This window comes from Rattus rattus, chromosome 6 (assembly GCF_011064425.1).
Source record: "Rattus rattus isolate New Zealand chromosome 6, Rrattus_CSIRO_v1, whole genome shotgun sequence".
Classification (NCBI taxonomy): domain Eukaryota; kingdom Metazoa; phylum Chordata; class Mammalia; order Rodentia; family Muridae; genus Rattus; species Rattus rattus.
The window spans coordinates 26,833,975-26,860,418 of record NC_046159.1 but is presented as its reverse complement, the minus strand read 5'-3'; the positions used below and the strand labels follow the sequence as shown (position 1 = coordinate 26,860,418).

General features: G+C 45.9%; 1 pseudogene; it reads left to right on the top strand.

Annotated features, from left to right (window-relative positions):
• The first annotated feature begins 3,209 nt into the window (after positions 1–3,209).
• LOC116904611 lies at positions 3,210–4,295 on the top strand (annotated as a pseudogene).
• The last annotated feature ends 22,149 nt before the right edge of the window (positions 4,296–26,444 follow it).

Genomic DNA, 26,444 nt, shown 5'->3' with positions numbered 1-26,444 from the left:
CCTCTTTAAACAATGCACCTAGCCACCTGTTAGCAAGTGCTACCTCCCACCTGCATTCAGCTGCACGCACACTTCTCTCTGAACATTGAAATAATTTCTCCTCCCCTTAACAACCACCAGACTTGGACATTTCCTATTCAAATATATTCTTGATAAATCTGATACCAGGGTAGGAAGGCTGATCTGGACTAGTTTTTTGGGGGGTTCATGTGCAATAAGGCAAACTCTATCCTCTAAGTGAACCTTTAGAATCTCTTATCTCCTATTTTATGCCTGTGCGTAATGAGGCGTGCATATAATTAGAATCAGACGCATTACAGGAAGGTGCATGTGTGGTAGAAAAATATATAACTTAATCTGCCACATAGAAAACCATCCAACTATGCTACTTAGCAACCAAACTCCTCCCCTGGAGCCCTATAGCAGGGCTCTACACAATAGCCAAGGCCCTCGAATGCTTGCACTCAGGTGACCTTGCTACCTTTCTAAATCTCTGTGAGCCTTCATTTCTATTTGTTCGAGTAAGAGGCCCGAGGACCTGGAAATACTCCACCTAGATCTAGGTCTTTAGTAGCAATGCCAACATAAATGATCTATGTGTGAATGTTCATAACTGAATTATCTTATTGTATAACTTGCTTTCATGTATAACAATCTATCAATTCAAGTATCTAAGCTCTGGCCAGCCAACTACTTGCTAAAGGAGTGCAAAATACCAACTGGGTCACTGGGAATGGCTTCCAGGTTGTTCCGTAGAGGTTCCATTATGGTTTGAATCTGAAATGTCTCCAGAAGGCTCCTCATCGCTTGCACGATTGTTTTCTTATAATACCAAGAACCAGGGGTGGCACTGCCCACAGCGAGCTGGGTCCTCCCACATCAATCAGAAGTATAGAAAATGCCTCACAGGATTGCCTCCAAGCCAATGTGATGGGAGCAAATCCTCCATTCAGGTTTCTTCTTCCAAAATAGCTCTAGCATGTGTCAAATCGACAAAAACAAAAGCAAACGCTAATAAGCAGACGTGTACACACATAATTAAGGATAAAAAATCGTTTTTAATAACCACAAGGAGATGGAAACTTGCTTTAGCAATGAGCCATAAAAACTCCAACTGGGACTGTTATGGCCCCTGTCCTCTGTTGTTGGGCCTCAGGAACTCCCGTGGGAGCAGTGAGGGTGGCAGAAGCATGAGGGTCCCAGTCCTCATGCACTTATCAGAGACCTGGGAGCCTCTGCACCCCAGTGTTGCTGGAAGCCACTGACCCTTGGCAGCATTCAGGACTCCTGGACCTCAGGTATGACACACTTAGTCCTGGGAACTTGAGAAGAGTCTGGAATTATTCTGGTAACCCAGGCTTCAGGCTCTCTTCTAAGGCTCCTTACACCTCTTTATCCCTCTTCACTCTCAGCTCTTCTCTCTCCTTCCCTCCCTCTCTCCATTCCTCCTCCTGCATCCTGTCTTTTCCCTACATTAGCCCCTGTTGAGCCAGTCAGCTGCTGCCTCACATAATCAGGCCACTTCCAGGGCAACTTGGAGTGCCTGCCTGCGCAGGGACAATACCTGTGCTTACAGGGTACAACCTAGGGTATCTCCCACTGTTCAGGAGACCTGAGTGCCGCCGTCCCAGTCACCAGCACCCATGGGAAAGGGTGGTTAGCCTTCTCGTGCCGTCCTAGCTGTTAACATTAACCCTTGGGGTCAGGTACCAAAGCCAGAGGCTGAGGTTGAGACACTGGGTGTGGGGTGGAGATTGTGCTGGGCTGTTGGGGAGCCTGAATCAGCAACCCCAGGCCAGGAAGGAGTTGTCAGAACCACCTCGGAGGACATTGTGATGACTTCAGCTGTCAAACAATAAACCGTCTTAGTGCTTTCACAGCCTAGATAACCAACTCCGCGTCTGGTGTCCTTACTATGGCTGCCACCACTGCTTCCTGTCACGAGCATAGCCAGCACTCCGAAAAGTCCGCAAGAAAGGATAAGCTAGAACAAACTTTTTTTTTTCTTTTCTTTTTTTCGGAGCTGGGGACCGAACCCAGGGCCTTGCGCTTGCTAGGCAAGCGCTCTACCACTGAGCCAAATCCCCAATCCCTAGAATAAACTTTTAAGCTTATTGTATTTATTATTGGTGGGGAGTGACGTGTGTATCCCACAGCCTGCGGAGCAGGGGCGGGGGGTTGGGGTGTCAGCGGACGGCTTGGTTTTCTTTCCATTGCGGGTTCCTGGATCAGATTCTAGTCTGAAGATTTTGCTACAAGCACTTTCACCTGCTGAGCTGTTTTGCGGGCGTGAGGGAAGTCTCTTAGGGGACCTAATGGGCAACATCAGAGGAGAGGAACTACAAGCTGTTGACTTGAGTCAGTCTACAACATCTATTTCTGCAGACAAAGAAGAGGTGTTTGGACCAATCAGAGCCATTTCTTTGCCAGCCTTGTCTCTCAGCACCAATCACGGGCATTGGGGCTTATACTTGGACCAACCATGGCCTTGTCTCTTAGTTCTAGTCGTAATGATCCCTCCACCAGGCACGTTGCTCCCTAGTACAAGTAGGTGGAAATGTTTGCACAGTTGTTGAGAAAAGATGAATAATCCAGAGTAATGAAAGAGAGGCAGCTTTAATTTATGATTCTACAGAAGGGGCGTCGACATAGAGAGACAGCAAAAATGGTCACTACGCTGATTTAGTGATGTTAATCCCAAAGATTCGAGAGAAAGAGCACTAACCCAAATCATCATGGCCAAATTAATAAAAGCAAGCTTTTTAAAATTTGTGTACAGGGGCTGTCTCCACCCCGGCCCTCCAAGGCAAGGGCTGAGAGGTCAGCATTGGATGTGAGGAAGGCAAGGTTTTTAAAGCTCAAGGGTAGAGGGTTTCCAAACGGGGAATCTGGGATGCAAAATAGGCTGGGGGTTACAGAAACAGAAGGTAAGCATAGCGACCTCCTGAAGCAAAGTCATAGTTTCAAGGTGGTCCTAACAAGGTAGTCATAACAAACTTTTGAAACAAAGGTAGGGTTGCAAGATGGTTATAAACAGATTTTTGAAACAAAGACATTGTTGCCATTTCCTGAAACAAGTGGTACAGAAACATTTGTAGCTAAGGTCACAGATGGGGCATAGCCCAGTGCTTGAGAAACAGAGGTTTAACCTTAAACAGGAATGAGCCTCGTTTGGCTTTACTTTAAAATGGCTTTTAAGTCAAGGATGGATGGAGGCAAACCAGTGGGCTTAAAATGGTCTGATCAGGAGAAATTTTTATCCTCTTCTGTAGGCCAGAACTTTCGTATCTCCCAAATGCCTTTTCTGGTTGGTTTTGTCAATTTGACCCAAACCTGGGCATGTCTGGGAAAAGGAACTCAGTTGTGAAAATGCCTCCAAGGGGTGGCCTGTAGGCAAGTCTATGAGGTCTCCATTGATGTCGGCAGAGTCAGCCATTGTGGATGGTGTCACCCCTGGATAGGTAGTCTTAGTTGTGTAAGGAAGCAAGCTGAGCAAGTCACAGAAAAACAAGCCAGGACGTAGCACTCCTCTGTGGTGTTTGCATTTGTTCCTGACTCCGGGTTCCTACTCTGAATTCTCACCCTGGCTTCTGTCAGTGATGAAGTGTGACCTGAGAGTTGTTAGAAAATCCATTCCCTCCCCAAGCTTGCTGCCTGTCACGGTGTTAATCACAACAATAGAAAACCTAACTAAGCTCCCCACATCCCCGATGTCTAATTGGTCCAGGACACATAATGATCGTGAGTTACCTAGAGTTCATCAAAGGCTCAAGATAACAAAACCCCGTAAGCACTATTTCACCGTCTGTGCCCTGAGGGGCTCGGAGCATCAGATGTCTTTAGGGGAATTCGAAACAGCTAGTGCTGGGATAAAGGTAATCTGGTTGGTGTTAGACTAAAGATTTTGCTCAAGGCATCAGGGCACAAGGGAGAGTCTGACAGCTACTGATTAGGGAGTCAAATTGCCCTAGTCCCAACATCTTTGCTTATTTAGGAAGGTAAACACGGTGTTTGCAATTTCCACTCTGGCCAAGGAGGAGTCTCAGTTCAGGGAGCCGGTGCTGGACGCCAAGTCAGATGTCACCGGCCAGCTTATAGACTTTCAGTGGAAACTGGGCATGGCTGTGAGCTCCGACAGCTGCAGATCTCTCAGGTATCCTTAGGTGGCGGTGATGCTGAAGGTGGCAGATCATTCTGGCCAAGTAAGCAGTAAGTCCATGGAAATGACAATCCCACAGTTTCAGAATTTCCACAGACCGTTCAAGGAAATCCCTGCTATAATTGAGATGGTGTGAGAACTGATTCATGATTCAAAAGGAATGGACTCTTCCCTCCAAAAGAGAACCGCATATGGATCACAGGATATTTATACAGTGAAAATTTTGCTTCTCGGGTTGGAGAGATGGCTTGGAGGTTAAGAACACTGGCTGCTCTTCCAGAGGACCCAGGTTCAATTCCCAGCACCCACATGGATGCTCAAAGCTGTCTGTAACTCCAATTCCCGAGGACCCAACACATGCAGGCAAAACACCAATATAGAGTAAACATAAGGAGTAAAAATAACTAATTTAAAAAAAAGAATTTCGTGCTGGAGAGATGGCTCAGTGGTTAAGAGCACTGACTACTTTTCTAGAGGTCCTGAGTTCAAATTCCAGCAACCACATGGTGGCTCACAACCATCTGTAAAGAGATCTGATGTCCTCTTCTGGTAGCTGAAGACAGCTACAGTGTACTTATATATAAATAAATCTTTAAAAAAAAAAAAAGAAAGAAAGAAAAAAGGGAAGGCAAACACTAAAGGAGTGCTCACCCAGGAAGAACTAGTCGTTAACACGGTTATAACTAATTTTAATGTTTTACAGCTCCCCAGCACCTAATGGGGAAGGCTTTCCATGAATCAGGACAGAGGAATGGAATCGACAAAAAGATCTAGCCCCAGGGGATTTATTAGACTGCCTTATGTGACACAGGCTAGACCATCCAACAGTAGCTGTCTTCATATCGGAGGCTGAGGACAAGATGACTGTTCACTTTATGAGACTGGATACTTCAGCAGTCCCTGTATTGGTGTTGAAGGTCTGGAGGGTTCCCAGAGAACTTCTGGTCTTCAATCTTCCATGGAAGGCCCAAGAATCTGGGTTTTGATGCCACTGAAGGAAGGTACCACCGCCACCACCGCCACAGCCACCACCAGCAGCGGCAGCGGCAGCAGCAACACAGAAGATACACTCTCCACCAAGACGTGAGATCAGGCACACAGGAGCCGCCCTGATTTCCCCTCTTTCTATTCGGGTGGATGCTGGGAGGTCCTGTCCATTCTAGAAGATGGTTTCCCAATTTAGTTAACGCATCTGTAAAACACCCTTGCAGACATGGCAGGAGGGGTGCCTCTGAGTTGAGTCAAGATCCAATTAGTTGACAACTGTCTTGCTGGAATGAACCACCACAACCGAAAGCAACTTGGGGAGGAAAGGGTTTATTGGCTCACCTATCCCAAACTATACTCCACTGAGGGAAGCCAAGGCAGGAACTCAAGTTGGGCAGGAACCTGAAGGTAGGAGCTGATGCCAAAGCCATGGAGGAGTGCTGCTTACTAGCTCGCTCCTCATAGCCCTCTCATGCTGCTTTTTTATAGAACCCAGGCCCACCTTACCAGGGGTATCTCTACCCACACTGAACTGGGCCCTCCTCCATCAATCACCAATTAAGAAAACGACCTACAGTCTTGCATGCCTACAGCTTGGCCTTATGAAGGCATTTTAAAACTTGATGTTCTCTATTCTCAGACTTCATGACTTTAGTCAGGCATACGACTTTAGCTTGTGTCAGGTTGACATAAAACTAGCCAGGACAATTGACCTTCGTCAACTTAACACACCAACACAACACAAACGCTATTTCACAGCCACCTTTCCGTTTTTGTTCATCTCCAGAGATCTCATATTAATAAATAATTCAATATGAAACATTGTAAGTGTAAAAGTCTCACAGTCTTTACAAATCCAAATGCTTTCAAATTCAGCATCTTTAAAAATCTAGGGGCTGGAGAGATGGCTCAGCGGTTAAGAGCACTGACTGCTCTTCCAGAGGCTGTAAGTTCAATTCCCAGCAACCACGTGGTGGCTCACAACCACTGTAATGGGATCCGATGCCCTTTTCTGGTGTGTCTGAAGACAGCTACAGTGTACTCACATACATAAGATAAATAAATAATTAAAAAAAATCATGTCTCATTAAAAAAAAAAAAAAAAAAATCAGGGTTGGGATTTAGCTCAGTGGTAGGCGCTTGCCTAGGAAGGCGCAAGGCCCTGGGTTCAGTCCCCAGCTCGAAAAAGAACCAAAAAAAAAAAAAAATCTTTGAAAGTTCAAAGTCTCTCAACTGTGAGCTCCTATAAAATCAAAATAAATTAAATCCTTATATGGAAGAGCCACGACACAGTCACAATCTCAACAAGGCAAAACCAAAGTCCATCAATGTCAGACTTTTGGGATCCCCTCACAACCTTCTTTTTTTTTTTTTTTTTTTAAACGGATTCTTTTTTTTATTAACAAGTATTTCTTATATACATTTCAGTGTTATTCCTTTCCCCGGTTTCGGCAAACATCCCCTTCCTCCCCCCTTCCTTATGGGTGTTCCCCCCCCACCCTCCCCCATTGCCGCCCCTCCCCCGACAGTCTAGTTCACTGGGGTTCAGTCTTAACCCAGGGCTTCCCCTTCCACTGGTGCTCTTACTAGGATATTCATTGCTACCTATGAGGTCAGAGTCCAGGGTCAGTCCATGTATAGTCTTTAGGTAGTGGCTTAGTCCCTGGAAGCTCTGGTTGCTTGGCATTGTTGTACATATGGGGTCTCAAGCCCCTTCAAGCTCTTCCAGTTCTTTCTCTGATTCCTTCAACGGGGTCCTAGTCTCAGTTCAGTGGTTTGCTGCTGGCATTTGCCTCTGTATTTGCTGTATTCTGGCTGTGTCTCTCAGGATCGATCTGCCGGCTCCTGTCTGTCTGCACTTCTTTTGCTTCATCCATCTTGTCTAATTGGGTGGCTGTATATGTATGGGCCACATGTGGGGCAGGCTCTGAATGGGTGTTCCTTCAGTCTCTGTTTTAATCTTTGCCTCTCTCTTCCCTGCCAAGGGTATTCTTGTTCCCCTTTTAAAGAAGGAGTGAAGCATTCACATTTTGATCATCCGTCTTGAGTTTCATTTGTTCTAGGCATCTAGGGTAATTCAAGCATTTGGGCTAATAGCCACTTATCAATGAGTGCATACCATGTATGTCTTTCTGTGATTGGGTTAACTCACTCAGGATGATATTTTCCAGTTCCAACCATTTGCCTACGAATTTCATAAAGTCGTTGTTTTTGATAGCTGAATAATATTCCATTGTGTAGATATACCACATTTTCTGTATCCATTCCTCTGTTGAAGGGCATCTGGGTTCTTTCCAGCTTCTGGCTATTATAAATAAGGCTGCGATGAACATAGCCCTCACAACCTTCTAACTCCTCCTCCAGCACACAGAGCTTGTCTCTCTGTGTAAGCTCAGGCTGACTCCACTCCATGGCAGCCACTGTCTTGGCAGTCATTACACTGGTGTCCCCAAAGTCCTGGGATCTCCTGGGCTGCACTTGCACCAGTAGCCTCTCCTGGGCTCTACATGGTGCCAAGCCTCAATTTCTCTGCACGACCCCTTCGGACCTGGGGCTTCAGCAGCTACTGTGGCTGCACCTTAACCAGTGGCCTCTTCTGGCCTCTCACAGTGCCAACCCTCAGCTGCCCTCCATGAACCCATCATGTCTTCAAACCCAGAACCATCCGGGAGACTTGTATACAAGATGAAGCTTGGCTGCCAGCACAAGGTACAACACTGGCTTCCTCCGGAACCCAGCCTCTGTGTGCCAACCCCAAGGAAATACTACCAGATTTCACCTCAGTGATGCTGGTTCCTTCTTAATCACTGCTAATTTCTCAGCTCCAGCCCACCTTCCTCTCTTTTTTTATTAGATATTTTTATATTTACATTTCAAATGTTATTCCCTTTCCTGGTTTCCTGTCCATAAACCCCCCATCCCCATCCCCTCCCCTCCCCTGCATCTATGATGGTGTTCCCCCCCTGACCCTGGCCCCCTACACTGGGGCATTGAACGTTAGCAGGACTAAGGGCTTCTCATCCTATTGGTGCCCAACAAGGCCATCCCCTGCTACAAATGCAGATGGAGCCATGGGTCTGTCCATGTGTGTAGTCTTTGGGTAGTGGTTTAGTCCCTGGGCACTCTGGTTGGTTGGTATTGTTGTTCTTCCTATGGGGTTGCAAGCCCCTTCAGCTCCTTCAGTCCTTTCTCTAACTCCTCCATTGGGAACCCCGTTCTCAGTTCAATGGTTGGCTGTGAGCATCCACCTTTGTATTTGTCAGGCTCTGGCAGAGCCTCTCAGGAGACAGCTATATCAGGCTCCTGTCAGCATGCACTTCTTGGCATCAGCGATATTGTCTGCATTTGGTGGCTGTATGTATGTGCCAGCCCACCTTCTTGTGCTGGTTGTCCCAACAAAGTAAAGGTTTCACTTTAGTGGTCCTGGTATCTTGTTAATTCCAGCTGATTCTTCAGTCCCACTTAACCAGGATCACAGATTAGCAATGCAGTATACGCAACGATAGAGTTTAAGAGGCTCCCAAACTTCCCTCTGGAACGTCACAAGCCAGGCTTTATCGTCTGTGTTCTCCCAACACAATTCTTTCCCAAGCCCCCACAAAGCACCTCACCAAGTTTTGAACACTCAATGGCTTTTCTTGCCCAAAGTTTCAAGGTCCTTCCACGATTCTTCCTAAAGCACAGTCTCAAGTCTGTTATGGCAACACCCCATGATTCTAGCATCAATTCCTGTCTTCGTTGAGGTTACTATTGTTGGGATGAAACGCCAGGATCAAACTCGACTTGAGGAGGAAAGGGTTTATTTGGTTTTCACATCTTGAATCACACAGTCCACTGTGGGAAACCAAGGCAGAACACAAACTAGATGGGAACCTGGAAGCAGGAGCCGATGCAGAGGCCTTGGACGGGTGCTGCTTACCGATTTGTTCCTCATAGCTTCCTGAGCCTGCTTTGTTCTAGAAACCTCTCTATAGGACCACCTGACTAGGGGATATCTCCACCCATGATGGGCTCCCTCACTCCACCCCTGCCCCAGTCAGTTACTAATTAATTAAGAAAATGCCCTATAGTCTTGCATGCCTAAGCTGGATCTTATGGAATCATTTTTTTTTAATTGAGGGTCCCTTCTCTCAAACTCTTCTAGCTTGTACAGAGTTGATAAAAAACTAACCAGGAGAACAACCAAGATGAGCTAGAGTTTCCCTCTGTATGTATCTCCTTATGACGTCAGGATACTTGTATCCAGACACAGCTACAGCAACTTTTATCTTACCTGTGTCTTTCTCCATGAAGACTTCCTGATGCTTCATCAGATGTGACCTCATTTAAATTTCATTATCTAGGGCTGGAGAGATGGCTCAGAGGTTAAGAGCACTGACTGCTCTTCCAGAGGTCCTGAGTTCAATTCCCAGCAACCACATGGTGGCTCACAACCATCTATAATCAGGTCTGGTGCCCTCTTCTGGCCTGCAGACATACATGCAGGCAGAAAGCTGTATGATGTATACATAATAAATAAATAAATGTAAAAAAAAAGAATTTTAAATTTCATTATCTAAACTTCTCATTCACCACTTTTAATGTCATATGGAAATTATTTCTAATATAGATCTAAGTTCTTTACCTTCTTGTGAGTTCTGTGGGGGTGGGTCCTCTACTTCACCTTCCACACTCTGTTGGACCTATGTGGTAAGTGTTCAGAAAACACACCTAAATTCAGTGACCTGCCACATTGTTAGAGAAAATAAAACTAAGACATTGTCACACACACGCACACAAAAAAAACCTTTCAATTTATTCTGTGTGGTCCCAAAGCATACATGAAACACAACATTTGAACACAGGAGTACTATCTTTCAATTAGTGAATTGTCCCCCAAATAGATTTTTGAGCTGGCAAGATGGCTCACCAAGTAAAGATGCTTCCCTCCAAGTCTCACAATCTCAGCTTCATTCCCGAGACCCACATGTGGAAGAACTGACTCCTGGAGGTTGCCCTCTGACCTCCACATATGTATACATGCCCACTCACATATGCGCACAGAATAAACATGTGCAATAAACATGTTTAAAAAGATTTAAAGATTCTTTTTTATTATTTATTTATTTATTTAATGTATATTACAGATGATTGTGAGCCACCATGTGGTTGCTGGGATTTGAACTCAGGACCCCTAGAAGAACAGTCAGTGCTCTTGACCACTGAGCCATCTCTCCAGAGCCAGATTTAAAGATTCTTAAGAGAAATATTTTTTCTTGTGTGTGCATGCTCATGGTGTGGGGGAGATGGATATTAGCTCTCTTCCTCAATCACTCTGCACATGATTTTATTTTTTGAGTAAGGTCTTTCACTGAACCTGGGATTAACAATTCACCTCCACTGGCTGGCCAGCAAGCTTCAGGCATCCTCTTATTCCCACCTCCCCAGCCATGGAATTCTAGGTATATATTGCTATTCCTGGCTTTTCCCATAGACGTTAGGGATCTCAACTCTGGTCCTTATGCTTAGATAGTGAGGACTTTGATGAGTGAGCTATTTCACCAGACCCCAAATAGATTGTCTAAATTGTACGGTAGGGCTTCCTTGGGAGGTTTCTGCTAACAGAAATGGATGATTGGTGAAGAGGTGTAGAGAATTATCTTATTCAGCTCTGAACTTCTCTTTGTGGCAAAAGTACTGATTCTAAAGCCAGACGGCAGATCACAGTCTGGCTGAGTTGCAGCTGTGTGACTCAGTGGTAGAGCACTTACTTGCCTAAAAGGTGAGCGACTCTGACTTCTCTCACCAGCAGCGCAACCTAAAATGAACAAGCAGATACCACCAGCCATCAGCCTGACTAAAGCAATAGCTACATGGTTTCTGGAAAATCAGTAAATCCCATCGTGCTATATACAAAATGAGGGTGACTTCTTTGGCTCCAGAATACAATGTAAACACTGTTACATTTCTGAAGTTGGATGCTTCTTGTCAGCCAGGTGGCATTGGCAACATTGATAGTTCACATTGTTTTCAGGCTTGTAGTAAATTCTGAGACTTTAACAAATGTCTTCTCAGAGATTACAATATAAATTGTCATTGGAAATCTTTTGTGTGCTTAGAAAGGCATGGCTGAATCAGGCAGAGCGGCTCATACTTGCAACTGTAGCTAGCACGTGTGATACTAGGGCAGGAGGGTCACTGAGAACCTGAGGCAGCTCAGGCTACAGAGTGAGTTTCGGGCCAGGCTGAACTACAGCGTGAGGCCTGGGACTACAGCGTGAGGCCCTGTCATAGAAATACACAAAAGAGGGCTGTAGGGATGGCTAAGGGCAATTGTTGTTCTTGCAGAAGACCTGAGTCAAGTTCACCACAGTCTGTAAAACCAGTCCCAGGTGATCTGATTCCCTCCTCTGGCCTCTGTGCTCACCGATCGTCTCTCTCTCTCTCTCTCTCTCTCTCTCTCTCTCTCTCTCTTCCATATATATATATATGTATATATATATTAATATATATATATGCAGATGCTTACACATACAAATAAAGAAAACTTAAAAAAAGAAACCCAAACACTACAAAACAAAAACCAAGAAGAAGATGGACCTGGAGTCACTACACACCTTTGTCTCTTCCTCTTTTCAATGCGGTTACATTGATAAGTCTCCTTTCTCTGCTTTTCACTAAAAAGATGGATTATATAAAGACAGGGCAGCAGGACAGGCACTATACATTTCTGCTGTGTAGACAGTCTCTGTAGTTGCTTTGGGAATGTTTTGGAGATAAGGCTCCACTGTACAGTCGGGGCTGCCTTGAACTTGATATTTAGTCCAGGCTGACCTAGAACTTGAGAACCTCCTGCCTCATTTGCTGGGGTTATAGGTATGCATGTCCAGCTTCCTCTTTCTTCTTCTCTTCTTGCTCCCAGCCCTTTGTTTCTTTTCCTCCTTTTTTTTTTTTTTTTCTTTTTTTTTTTTTTTTTTTTTTTCCTGAACCCAGGGCCTTACACTTGCTAGGCAAGCGCTCTACCACTGAGCTAAATCCCCAACCCCTCTTTTCCTTACTTTCTTGCAGCCCAGGCTGCCCTTGAATGCATTTAGTAGTTTAGGATGACCTTGAACTCCTAATCCTTCCAAGAGCTGGGATTACAGGCAGAGGCCATCATGACTCTCTGCTTTTGTTTCAAGTTAAGGGTCTCATCCTACAGTGCAAACCAGTGTGAAATTTGCTATGTAGCCTAGCTTGGCCTCAAAGTTGTGACGATCTTCGTCCTTCAGCCTCACAAATGCTGGGATTAGAAGCAGGAGCTACCATGCCTGACTTTCATTTTCTTCCTTGGTAGTAAATAAATAATGATAAATATTTAAGATGGACAGCATCTTTCAGTGAGTGATCATGGTATCTCATTGGGTTACCCCACGAGGTTATTATAAAGCATGAGGATTAAATGAATTATACACAATGTTTACAGCCTTGGAACAAGAGTTAGCACCATGTAAGAACTATTGTTATTAAAGATTTACAAAATGAGTCATTGTTAATTTAACCGTAGCATCCGGCACTCTGACTTCTAATATGTCATAAGCAGCAGGCTTTTGAGAAGTGCAAAAGGAAAATTAAAGGTTTCTACAATGTGAAAATAATGGCCTTGGAAATTAATTATCAATGCCATCAAAGCAAAAGAAGTCCTAGGAGAAAACAGTAACATCTCACGGGCCAGCCTCCTTAAACTCCCAGAGAAGTATCTGCTCACGAAGCCTCTTTGGAAATAGCCCAGAAATCCACCCCACTGCCCCTCCAGATGTCGGTCAAATGATATTTGACTAATAGTCCAAAGAACGTGTGAGAAAAGGATAGCCTTCCTTGATACATGGTGCTGGGAAAACTGATCTTCCCAGGTGAGAGAGTAAAATCAGACTATCTTCCTACAGTGCAATTATAAAGTAATTCCTCATGCTCAGTAGGTAGGGACAAGAGAAGTGTGAGTTTAGGACTGTACTGAGCCACGCTGGGTTCCAGGAAGCCTGGGATGCATATATTATATACTTCTGTCTTTCAAACAGGAAAGAAAAAGGTGAAAGTAAAAGCCAGGCACGGTGGTCATTGGTGCGCACCCGTAATCTTAACTACTTGGGAAGTTGAGGCAGGAGGACAAGTTTGAGGCTGGCCTGAGTTACACAGAGAGAACCATTTAAAAAGCGAAACAAATGAGAAACTTAGAGCAACACATTTCTTTATGACCTTAGGTTAGCAATGATTTTTCTCTACATGGAACACCAGAGGCGCAACAGGACAAGCCGAATACCAACCTAAAAAGCTTCAACATAAAAAAAGAAACAGCCTCTGGGCAGTGGCGGCATGGGAGACAGAGGCAGGCGGGTCTCTGTGAGTTCGAGGCCAGCCTGGTCTACAGAGTTCTAGCATAGCCAGGACTACAGAGAAATCCTGGCTTGAAAAAAAAAAAAGAGAGAGAGAGAGAACTAAAAACAAAAGAAAGACACAAGTCACAGAGTAAAATAGGAGAGTAGCCACAGAATAGAGGAAATATTTTCATACTATATATTTGATAGGCAATAAATAACCAAATTATATAAGTAACTCCTATAACACCAATTAAGCCCAAATATCTCTATTTTAAGAAAGGGTAAAACAATCAGGTGCCATGACTCACGCCCACTTTCCTGGAACCCAGGAGGCAGAGGCAGGAAGGACAGTGAGTGTGAAGCCAGCCCTGGTTATAAAAAGAGCTTGTTAAAAAATGAAAATAATGCTGGGTGGGGGTAGCTCACACCCTTGATTCCTGAGTAGGAGGCAGAGGCAGGCGAAACTCTTGAGTTCAAGGCCAGCCTGGTCTACAGAACAAGTTCCAGGATGCTCAGAGCTATACAGAAACTCTGTATGAAAAACCGATAGATAGATTAGATAGATGGATAAGATAGATAGATAGATAGATAGATAGATCAATAGATAGACTGATAGTTCAATAGATAGATAGATAGATAGATAGATAGATAGATAGATAGATAGATAGATAGATAGTCAGTCAGATAGGGAAAGAACCCAAATACGATATACAATATGCAAAATTCGAAAAGATGTTTAACATCAGTAATTATAGATGGAAGGGAGTTCAGCCAGATAGCTCAGAGGGTAAAATAAAAAAAAAAACAAAACAAAACTGCTGAGCAAACCTGTTGAGCTGTGTTCAATCCCTGGAGCCCATCTAAAAATGGAAGGAGAAAACAGACTCCAGAAAGTTGGTTTTCAGACCTTCACATGTATGAAACGGCACACAAGCAGCATACACATACCATGCACACACATGCACATTATTAAAAAGAGGAAAAGAACTACTATCTCACAATCTCGTTAGAATAGTCATTAAACAAGCAAACAGACAAACACACAAACAAACACAGGCCTTGCAAGATGGCTCTGAGAATTACCATGTTTGCTGCCAAGCCTGACCACCTGAGTTTGTTCCCAGAATCCACACAGTGGAAGGAGACACCCAATTCCACAAATTTGTACTTGACTTCCTGCATGTATGGGTGCATTCACACTCACTACGTGTGCAAAACTAAATCCAAAACACATTCGAGGAGTGAGAGGTAGTTGGTCCAGGGGCTCTGGTGCCCCAGAATGCCAGAAGCAGGCATCAGAGCCCCTGGACCTGAAGTTACAGATGGTTGTGAGCTGCCATGGGGGGTGCTGAGAACCCCAGTCCTCTGCAAGGACAACATTTTCTCTTAACCGGTGAGTAAACTCACCAGCCCTTCCTTAGTGGTTTTAACTTTTTTCTTTTGGGACAGAGTTTCTCTGTAATGTAGCCCTGATTGTCTTGTAACTCACTGTGTAGACCAGGTTGGTTTTCACATGTCTGCCCTCTGAGTGCTGAGCATAAGGTGTGTACCATGTCGTGCTGCACCTTCATTTTAAAAAGGAAGGTTCGTTTTTATTTATATGTATGCATGTTTTGTGTGTCTGGGTCGATGAGTGCCTTATGTGTACGGTGACTTCAGAGGCCAGAAGAGAGCACTGGGTCCCCTGGAACTGCAGTTACAGGTAGTTCTGAGTTGCCTAATTTGGGCGTGGGGAACCTGACTCAGGTTCTCTGAAATAGCATGTGCTCTTAAACTGTGGAGCGATCTCTGTAGCCACAAATACTCAGGCTATCCTCCCCTGTCCTTGGGATTGAGCCCACTGCTTCATATATGCTAAGCAAGAGTCCTACTGCTGGGAGCTGGAGAGGTGGCTCAGTGGTTAGGAGCACTGACTGCTCTTCCTAGAGGTCCTGAGCTCAAATCGCAGCAACTACACTGTGGCTCACAACCATCTGTAATGGGCGCCAGCCTCTTCTGGTGTGTCTGAGGACAGTGAGAGTATACTCACATACCTACAATAAGTAACATCTTTGAAAATAATTAAAAAAAAATAAGAGTCCTGCTACTAAGCTATAATGCCAACCTTCTTTTTACTTAGGTTTTAAGCCCAGGCTCTCCTTCAATTTGGGATTCTCCTGTTTCAACTTTCTCAGTCGTTTGGGTTACAGGCCTGTGCCCCCAGGATTGGCAAATTTGGTGACACAGTTTCAAAAGATGTTTTTCTTTTCTTCGAGACAGGGTTTCTCTGTGTAACCCTGACTGTCCTGGAACTCACTCTGAAAGCCAGGCTGGCCTTGAACTCAAGACAGGCCTGCCTCTGCCTCCTGAGTACTGGGATTAAAGGCGTGCTTCTGCCTTTTGAGTGCTGGAATTAAAGGCGTGCTTCCCCACTGCCCAGAGAAAGATTCTTTTCTTCTTTGTGCAAGTATTGGGCATGTTGAGTGGCCAGCTAATTCCAGAAACTGCTGAGTTCTTGTAGCTGGTGTCGTTGTCCTGTTATCTTGGTCTTGTCGGTATGGACCCTACATTGGGCTAAAGAACTTTCGATTTATTTATTAACTGCATCTGACTCCGTGTTCCTGGGAAGACTAGTTAAGCCAATCATCCAGGAAAACACAGAAGATCCTAGAGATAGTGGTCATATAATGAATTGGTTAAATTGTAGCAATCCGGAGGCCTGACCATTAAAGAAAAAGTTCTCAGTATACAAACTACACATTGGGGATATAGATCTGCTGTAAAGCAGAAAACACCATAAACTGGGATCGGTCTGGTTGAATTTCTGGGGAAATCCCTCTGGCTGCCAGGGTCTCAGAGTTTAAAACTGCTCGAGAGGTGAGGTTGGCTCCTGGAGTCACCCAGCCCGGTCACACCAGGCACCCTCGCAGGGCTCCTAGAGAAACCATATAGAAGGCGAAGAATCAGCCTCCGGGGAGCTTGGAAGAAGCCGCATCCTTGAAGAGAGAGCAATGACCACCGAAGCTGTGGCGGTATCGCGGCTCCAAGACGACCCCGGCTGTAGGATGGCTGATTGTTGCAGACCGCAACTTAATAGCGAGCGGCTCAGGATGCCAAATCCTCCGCGGCCTCTAGCTCGCGACGAGATTTGCGACAGTCGGCTTTGCTGCTCTCGTCGACTTCTGACTTGACTTACGGCTCCTCTTCTGTTATTCTTTGGGCTCAGACCTTCTTCCCAGCGTTCCCTGAGCTTGCGCCTCGGTCTCTTCTGCGAGGCCCCCTCCAGCCTCTCAGCACCCAGGACCGAGCTCCTGCGTGCACCGCGTTCCGAGGCACGTGAGTGAAGGCGGCCCTCGCTGGGGTGGTTCCAGCGGGGTCGCAGAGCGTGGGACCCTTTGGATTCGGGCGGCTGCTGGGCACGCCCTGCACGGGGGCGTCTCATTTAGAGAGACCTAGTCCGGAAGCCCCCTGGGCTCCGCTGGTTCTGGACGGAGGCGCCGGGTCTGCGGCGCTGACCGCGAGCTAGGGAGGGCAGCCCGGGCTGTGGTGGCCGTTCTCTGCCCAAGGCGACACGCGCGCCGACTGTTAACAGTCTGTGACTGGGTGAAGTCGGATGGAGTGGGTTGGGTTGAGAAGAAACGGTGGACTTGACATTCGGAGTAGCCTTTCCGGACTTTGAAAAATGAGGCGTGCATTAGTACGTTTAAATTCACTCCTTAGAGGTGTGCAGTTCTCTGGTTACTCATATGCTTGGGGGTTGTGCAACCCTTAGCATCATCGAATTCCACAACATTTTCATCACTCCTAAATAAATCCTGAAGCTCCAGTGAGCTCTCCATTCCACCACTTTCCCCCTCATCCAGGACCCCTTCTACTCTGTCAGTGAACTTGCCTGTTTCGCTTGTGTGAAATAATACAGTACTCTGTGTGTGTGTGTAGGATCTGTTTCCGCAGAATAAAGTTCTGTCGTGTGTATGGTTTCAACTATCCATCAGATGACTAAGTTGTTGGCCATCTAGGCTGATTCCACTACACCCATGACATCTCGTATTGCTGCTTTAATAAGACCTGGACAATGATAGCACCAATTGACATGCCCACTTGGAAGGGGGGCGGGATCTTGAAGGGCCAACCCCTAGATGTCGAGCTACAGACAATGACTGTTGAGACAGGGAGAATAGATACTAGAGATGAACCCCCTAACGGATAACCCAGTACCAAGTGATCAGCCCTAAAATCATACATGTACATGCTACATTAAACAGACTTAGGGTTATATTTAAATATTCACATATGTATGTCTGTGTTGTCTGTGTAAAACAAACACAAAAAGGCCATGATGTTGAGAGGGGGATATGAGGGATTGGAGGAGAGAGAGAAAGAGGAGATAATGTAATTATATTTCATTAAAAAAAACCATCAAAGCTAGAAAGATGACTCAGTGGATAAGAGGACTGGCTGCTCTTCCCAAGGACCTGGGTTCAGTTCCCAGCATTCAACATGATGGCTTACAGCTATCTATAACTCTAGTTATAAGGGATACTTGGAGGCACCAGGCACACATGGGGTGCCCAGATAAGCATGCGGGCAAAACACCCATATAATACAAACATCGAATGTTTTTTTTTAAAGATTCAAAATTTCTAATCTTTAAAAAACATAGGGGTTGAAGAAATGGCTCAGTGGTTAAGAGCAATGGCCGTTCTTTCAGAGGACCTGGGTTCAATTCCCAGTGCCCACGTGTCTATAACTTCAATTGCAGAGGTCCAGCACCATCATATAGACATAATATGCTGACAAACTACCAATGTACATAGTTTTAAAAAATAAAAAATGTTAGCTGGGTGTGGTGGTACATACTTTTAATCCCAGCACTCAGGAGACAGAGGCAGGTGGATTTCTGTGAGCTCGAGACCAAACTGATTGACAGAGTAAGTTCTAGAACAGCCAGGACTACACAAAGACCCCCTCCCCCAAGTCATTTCTATGGCTGGGATTACTCCATGATAGTTTGTTTATTGTGGTAGTTGTGAATACAGTTGTGTTTGTGGTTGGTCTGTATTTTGCCCCTAATGGTCTGTGTGTATTAATTTTGCATCCTGGTAGTTCATTAAAGTGACTATCAGCTCTAAGACTTCTGTTGGAGTCTTTGGGTCTCGTGTATAGAGGCACACTGTGTACAACTAAGGATGCTTTGGCAACTTCCTTAGAGGCCGGCAGGGCACTGGCTGCCCTGAAGCTTGCTACACAGGTCAGGCTGCCTCAGTGCTGGGAGTACAGTGAGGCAATCAGGTCAGACTCGTTTTATCTTTCTGTAGCTTTGGCTGTCCCAGAACTCAGAGACCCGCCTGCTCTGCCTCCCAAGTGCTGGGATTAACCTCATGGGCCACCTTGCTCAGCTCTGGGTGACATTTTCATCTATAGTTTAGATGTGTGCTTCGATAAAATTATAAGACCAAACAGACCAGAAAGGCTCCTTATGTTCAAAGCGTCATTTCCTTGTAGGCAGGCAGGCTTTGTGGTGGTTTGAATATGAAACAGGATTGCCATCCTTGTGGTGCCCCCCTAAGACTCCTCACAGGAACAGCCAAAATTAAGATACACTGACCAAAGTCACCTGCGAAGGAAAAGGAGGTCCTGTCACCTGCCACCAGAAGGCTGTGGGCTTGCCTCTTTCTGGACAAGGCCTCCCTTTTGTGTACTTTTGGTTTATTCTGATAGTAGAACGCTCTACAATATATGAGTTGGACTGAGAAGTTAAGGAGTGGGTGCACAGTGAGATCCAGGGCAGCTTGAAGGAGATCCCAACTCAAACAAACAAGTGTCCCACATGTTAATCTCAAAGATGGGAGGAGAAAGGCCACTGACTCATCATTTCATCAAGCAATTAATGAAAATAAGCTTTTTCTACTTGTGCACATTAATTGTTCACTTAAGGCAGGGTTGGAGAGGTCAAGCATTGGCTAGGAAGAAGAGAAGACTTTTATAGCTCAGGGGTAGGGGGTTTCAAATGGGGCAATTGACAGGCAAAATAGGCAGGGTTACAGGGGCAGAACAAAGCATAATGCCAGTCCTAAAGACCTCCTGAAGCAAAGACTAGTTGCAAGGTGGGCATAACAAGGTAGTCATAGCAACTGGTAGCCATAGCAGCCCCTTTGAAACAAAGGTAGGGTTGCAAGATAGTTATTAACTTTTTGAAACAGACATTACCATTCCTGGAACAGGTAGTACAGTTAAGGTTGCAGGTGGGACACAGCCCAGAACTCGAGAAACAGGTTTAATCATGAACAGGGGTGAATCTAGTTTGTCTTTCTTATGAGATGGCTTTAAAGCCCCAAATGGAGTCAGGCTGGGTCTTCACATATCTGCCATGAGTGATGGGAATTGACGGCATAATCACTTCGATGATTCAGTAGCAAAGGCCTAGTGTGGATTTTTTAAAATTGTTTTTAATTATTTTCTGTGGGGCTGGGGTTGTGGTGTGTGGAGGTCAGAGAACAGTGTGCAGAAGCCTCTCTTTATTCCACCATGGGTCCCCGGGATTGAACTCTGATTGTCAGACTTATCGGCAAGCACCTTTACCTTCTGAGCCATCTTGCTGGCCCAGATCTTATCCTTTCTTCCCCTGTAATACATATTCATACTTCATCCTTTCGTTCCATTGTCTTAGTTGAGCTTTTTCTTATTCCTCTCTGGGTTGTTGTGATAGAGGTTGGCGACTGACCTGTACCATTCCCTGTGAAAAATCTAACTTGCGTTCACATTTCCCGTTACTCTCTCTGGAAGCTGATGAAATGGGCTCACACTTTGCAGGTTCTTTTTTTTTTTTTTTTTTTTTTTTTTTTTTTTTTCCTGGGGATCGAACCCAGGACCTTGCTCTCCTAGGCAAGCGATGAACCACTGGGCCAAATCCCCAACCCCTTTGCAGGTTCTTTATAAACACTGCTGCTGCTTTGAAGAGCTGAGAAGGGTTGCCGGGAGGGAGAAAGGTCAGACCTCCTCCAGTGACAGTGTCTCATTTTCTTTCCCCCCTCTCCTTCCTTCCACAATTTCTAGACATGCTATTAGGTAATGAGATGGAAGGGAATAGAAAACCACTTTGCTTGTTTTATCCCTGACCCCACCCGAGGACTGAGACATGAATGGGTCTCTTTGCTTGTGCTTTCTAAACCTTGCCTCTGAGCTGAGTCCTTATTTACCTTTTATTTTTTTGAGACAGGGTCTCATGTAGTCCAGGTTAGCCTTGAACTCACTATGGCTGAGGAGAGCCTTGGACTAATCCTTCACTTCCTAAGAGCGTCATGCCTAGTTTATGCGGTGCTGACGGTCAGGGCTTTGTGTGTGGTAGGCACTGTGCATCTTCAGCTCCGTTTAGCTTTTAAATCATCCGTTTCTACTCACAGCTAGTAAGGACTCCACTCTGGACTCTTACTATTTATGGGGCTCAATATTCTGTGTCGCTCCAGGCATTCACTGCCTGTGAGGAGGCAACCGTGTGTCTTAGGAAAAGGTTGTTTGAACACCACCGCCATCTGAGGCTGCTGCATGTGGTGCGGTTGTGTGGCACGCCAGCTTGCCACACAGAATGGGCACTAATGCCCAAGGAGCACTCAGGTGAAGAGTGCAGGTGTTGGCGTTTGGAAGGAAGGGCAGGGCGTGCCGTGCGGAGAGAGCTGAGCGACTGGACGTGTATTTTCCCTTTAACAAATGTGTGCGTGCTGGAAGGGAGAAGTGTCAGATTTCCTCCAGTGTACATGTGTGTACATAAGGGAAAGGATGGGGCTGTTTCTTGGTGGTGGGAGCCATTCGGTTTTTGCTTTCTATTTATTTGTAGTCTTCCTTTACTTCTATTTCATGTATATGAGTGTTTTGTATACGTGTGTCTGTGCACCATATGTGTGTAGTACTTAGGGAGGCCAGATGATGTTGGCTCCTTTGAAATTAGAGTTACGGGCGGTTGTAACCACTGTGTACTGTGTTCTATGGAAGAGCAGCCAGTGCTCTTAACTACAGCTGCTTTTTTCCTTTCTTTCTCTCTTTCTTTCTTTCTTTTTTCTTTCTTTCTTTCTTTCTCCTCTCTAATTCTACTTTTATTAATTTTTTTTTAGTCCAGTGTCTAGTTTCATAGGAATGAAACTATTTCTATGACTGAATATCCTGACCAACAAACAGACAAAAACCAACCGCCACAACAAATCAAACAGCTTCGGGGAGAAGTGGTTTATTTTAGTTCACCTTCCAGGTCATAGTCCGTCATGGCCAGGAAGTCAGGGTGGCAGGAACGTGAAGCCGCCTGTCACATCACATCCACAGTCGTGACCTGAGAGAGATGAATGATCCATGCTGAAGGCTCAGTTAGCTTTGCCTACTCTTGATGCAGTCCAGGCCCACACTAAGGGCTGGTGTCTGTTCAAGCTGGGTTTCTCCACATCAGCTCACGTAGCCAAGACAGTCCTCACAGACATGTCCCCTGATCAACGGGACCTGTGCAGGCTTCCCTTGCGACCCTCTCCCCAGGTGATTGTAGATTAGATCAAGTTGACAACTAACCTGGTTACTGATCACCTCGCTAACTAGCTCACCTGGTGTAGCTGGACTTTCAGAGATTAGAACATGAGTTCTAGCAGGGGTGGGCGCAGTGTGGCCTGTGGGCAGATCTGTTAGCTTCATATACAGAGTTCAGTTGAAATGCCCACTTAGGAATTGTCACTGGGCGACTGCTTTTGTGCTCACATTGCACAGTTGGGTGCTACGGCAGACTCTGCATTGCTGTGGAACACAGTTCTCACTGTCTAGCCTTTGCTGCCTCCACTACATTGTTTATTTCTATTTGTTAAAAAATAATGTACAGGGCTGGAGAGATGGCTCAGCGGTTAAGAGCACGGACTGCTCTTCCAGAGGTCCTGAGTTCAAATCCCAGCAACCACATGGTGGCTCACAACCATCTGTAATCGGATCTGATGCCCTCTTCTGGTGTGTCTGAAGACAGCTACAGTGTACTCACATAAATTAAATAATCCTAAAAGAACACTACACACACACACACACACACACACACACACACACACACACACATTTGAATACTGGAGTAGTTCTAGAAGTTTATTTATTTTGGGGTGTGTATGTGGGGGGGTGGGGATTTGAGATAGGGTCTCTTATATCTCAGGCTCAAAACTCACTGTGTCACCAAGGACCTCAGAAAATACTTCTGCCTCCTGCTCCCGTGTGGTTCTTAGTGCGTCTCTCTCTAACGGACTATAGGTTTTCAAGCACATTGTACATGTAGTGGAGTTGTGGGGCAGGCATCTTGAAACAGACACTGTTTTCAGTCTACCAAAGCAGTCGTGCTTCAGCAGCCTGAAGAGGAGTCTAAGCATTTGCATCTTCTACAAGTTTCCCAGCTGCTGCTGCTGCTGGTCGAGAGTCCAATCTGGCTGAAGGGGATGCTGCTGTTTCTGTCAGAGTCTACTGTCCTGCCCACCCTGGCTATCCGGGTCCCCTTTGCTTTTTCCTTTTCCTTTCCTCTTGCTGTTCCTCCTTCTTTCTTCTGATGAAGTCTTGGTGTACTGCCCAGGCTCTCCAGTGTAGACCACCACACCTGGCTTGTTTCCTTTCTGGTGTTCTCCTAACTAGAGTGATTCTTGGAAAACAGTTGCGTTATTGTGGCCATTTCCATTTTAACCCCATAGAGACCAGAGTTACATTGTCCATATGCTAGATGCTTACGGTTTAGTCTTTAAGGTGAAAACATAGGTTCTCAAGTTGGGCTGGTAGCCTACATCTTTAATCTCCGCTTGTGGGAAGGAGAGGCTGCCCTGATGTACTTAGTTTCGGACTAGCAGAGCTATAGAGTAAGACCTTCTGTCAGAATAGCTTTCTAAGGTGTGAGTATGCTGACTGTTGTTTTGAGATGACTGTGTTGTTCACCCTGGACTCCAGATCCTGGGCTGCAGGGGGCCTTCAGATCAGCCTTCTAAGCAGTTGAGCCTGTAGGCATTTGCCCCAGACCCAGCTACAGTGATGATTTGATATATAGCATGTACGGTGTGAAATGGTTGCCACAGAGAGACTGTTAATACCTCTCCTCTTGTACTCACTCTGAGGTAGCAGTTAGTGACTCTCTCCCCGTAGCGAGGATTTTGTTTTGTATTTTAAGACAGAGATTGTCTGCCTCTGCCTTCCGAATGCTCGCATTAAGGTGTGCACCACCATCGCCTGCCTCTGTAACACTGCACAACACAGTGTGCTCTCGGTGTAAATATTCACCCTTGCGAGCCCATCGTAGTAAATGTGTGAGCTGAAAGTGGGAGCTGTAGGCTTGTCTGTGTCTTCGTAGACCCCAGCTGACCCCTGAGATACTTTGTCCCTTGAGTAAGTACCTTATCCGATTGGGATAGAGGCCCTCCCTTGCTTTCTCCTGTAGCATCCTTTGAATTTTGTTTTAATGTTTTCTTTAAACAGAGTCAGCATGGCTGGGGCTGAAGAAACGGTCCACGGAGGCTGCGACTGCCGTCCTCCATTTGTTGGTGGGAAGTCTGTGCTTCTGTTTGGACAGGTAACTGGCTGCTTTGTCCTTCATAGAAGGAGTTCATGTGAGGAGTGTTGGACTGTCAGCACGTGTGTGAGCTACTCACTGGTTCCCTTTTTCCTTTGGATGCAGTGCCTCAGGGTCTTGGCTGTTTTGTTCTGCATTACTGAGGATTGAACTCAGTGCTCTACTGAGCTGTTGTGTCCCCAGCATGGAGTAGGATTTTGTCCTTTGTTTTAAGGTCTTTATTAACTCAGTGTATTTATACACTTTACAGCAAACGACTAGTAGGGCCAGTGAGGCAGCTCAGCAGATGAAGGCACCTCCTGCCAGCCTGATCACTTGAGGTGGGTCCCTAGGATCCGCACGGTGGGAAGAAAGAAGTGACTTCTGCAGGCTGTCCTCTGAGCCCACTACACACTGTACCTACACATGCAAATGCAAAATAAACACATTGAAAAATTAAAAAACCTAACAGTACAAGGGATTACATTTAGGTGTAAATTTTTTGTGCTCACCCTATTTGAATGTATAGTGTTTAGGATGTGCGTGTGAAGAGGGTATCAAATTGCCTGGAGCTGAAATTATAGTCGGCTGTCAATCACCTGACGTGGGTGCTGGGAACTGAACTCTGGTCTTGCTGGAAGAGCTGCAAATACTCTTAACCACTGAGCCATCTCTGGCCCAGGTTCTCAGTACTTTAAAGCAATATGTTTATATTAATTTTTTTGTTTGTTTTGTATTCTGGTTGTCCTGGAACGCAGGCTGTAGAGCAGGCTGGTCTGAAACTCATTGAGATCCTCCTGCCTTTGCTTTCCAAGTGCTAAAATTAAAGGTGTCTGCCATTATGTTCAGCTTACATTTTTTATTCTTACAATAATATACTTTGATTATGTTTAACTCCTTCCAGATATTTCCATCTCCCTACCTACCCAGCTTTACGCTCTTTCTCTAAGAGAACAAAACAAATCCCTCCACATGGGGAAAAAAACAAAAGTACAACAAAACCAGTAAGACAAAAAAATTACCAAACATAAAACAAAAAGGCCACAGGGGGGAAAAAAAAACAAATCCGCCAAATCCCCATGGAGTTGTTTTACATTGGTCAGCTGCTCCTCAGTCTGCCCCACCCCGATGTGTGGCTGATACACCAGTGACAGCCTTCACAGTGATACGCCAGTAACGGCCTTCACGGTGACACGCCAGTGACAGCCTTCACAGTGACACACCAGTGACGGCCTTCACACTGATACACCTGTGACAGCCTTCACAGTGACACACCAGTGACAGCCTTCACAGTGACACACCAGTGACAGCCTTCACAGTGATACAGTGACGGCCTTCACAGTGACACACCAGTGACAGCCTTCACAGTGATACACCAGTGACAGCCTTCACAGTGATACACCAGTGACGGCCTTCACAGTGATACACCAGTGACTTCACAGTGACACACCAGTGACGGCCTTCACACTGACACACCAGTGACGGCCTTCACACTGACACGCCAGTGACGGCCTTCACAGTGACACACCAGTGACAGCCTTCACACTGATACACCAGTGACGGCCTTCACAGTGATACACCAGTGACAGCCTTCACAGTGACACACCAGTGACGGCCTTCACACTGACACACCAGTGACAGCCTTCACAGCACTTTCACAGTGATACGCCAGTGACGGCCTTCACACTGACACACCAGTGACAGCCTTCACACTGATACACCAGTGACGGCCTTTCACAGTGACACGCCAGTGACAGCCTTCACACTGACACACAGTGACGGCCTTCACACTGACACACCAGTGACGGCCTTCACACTGACACCCAGTGACGGCCTTCACAGTGACACACCAGTGACGGCCTTCACAGTGACACACCAGTGACAGCCTTCACAGTGACACACCAGTGACAGCCTTCACACTGACACACCAGTGACAGCCTTCACACTGACACACCAGTGACAGCCTTCACAGTGACACACCAGTGACAGCCTTCACACTGACACACCAGTGACGGCCTTCACAGTGACACACCAGTGACACCTTCACACTGACACACCAGTGACGGCCTTCACAGTGATACTGACAGCCTTCACACTGACACACCAGTGACGGCCTTCACACTGACACACCAGTGACGGCCTTCACAGTGATACGCCAGTGACGGCCTTCACACTGACACACCAGTGACGGCCTTCACAGTGACACGCCAGTGACGGCCTTCACAGGCCCAGACCCTCCTGAGCTTCCTTTTCCCAAGCGGCATCAACTGTAAACAGCCCCCTGGCTAGAGCTTCTCGGCAGCCACTTCCCCTTTTCAGTGCTGAGATTTTGTGTGGTTTGAGCGTGTGCGTGTGTCAGTGTGCAGCTACAGGCTGAGTGTGCATCAGTCCTCTTGTGTCTAGAAGGCGCTGTTGGCTTAGAGTCGCCTCTGCCTCCTCTGCATACATC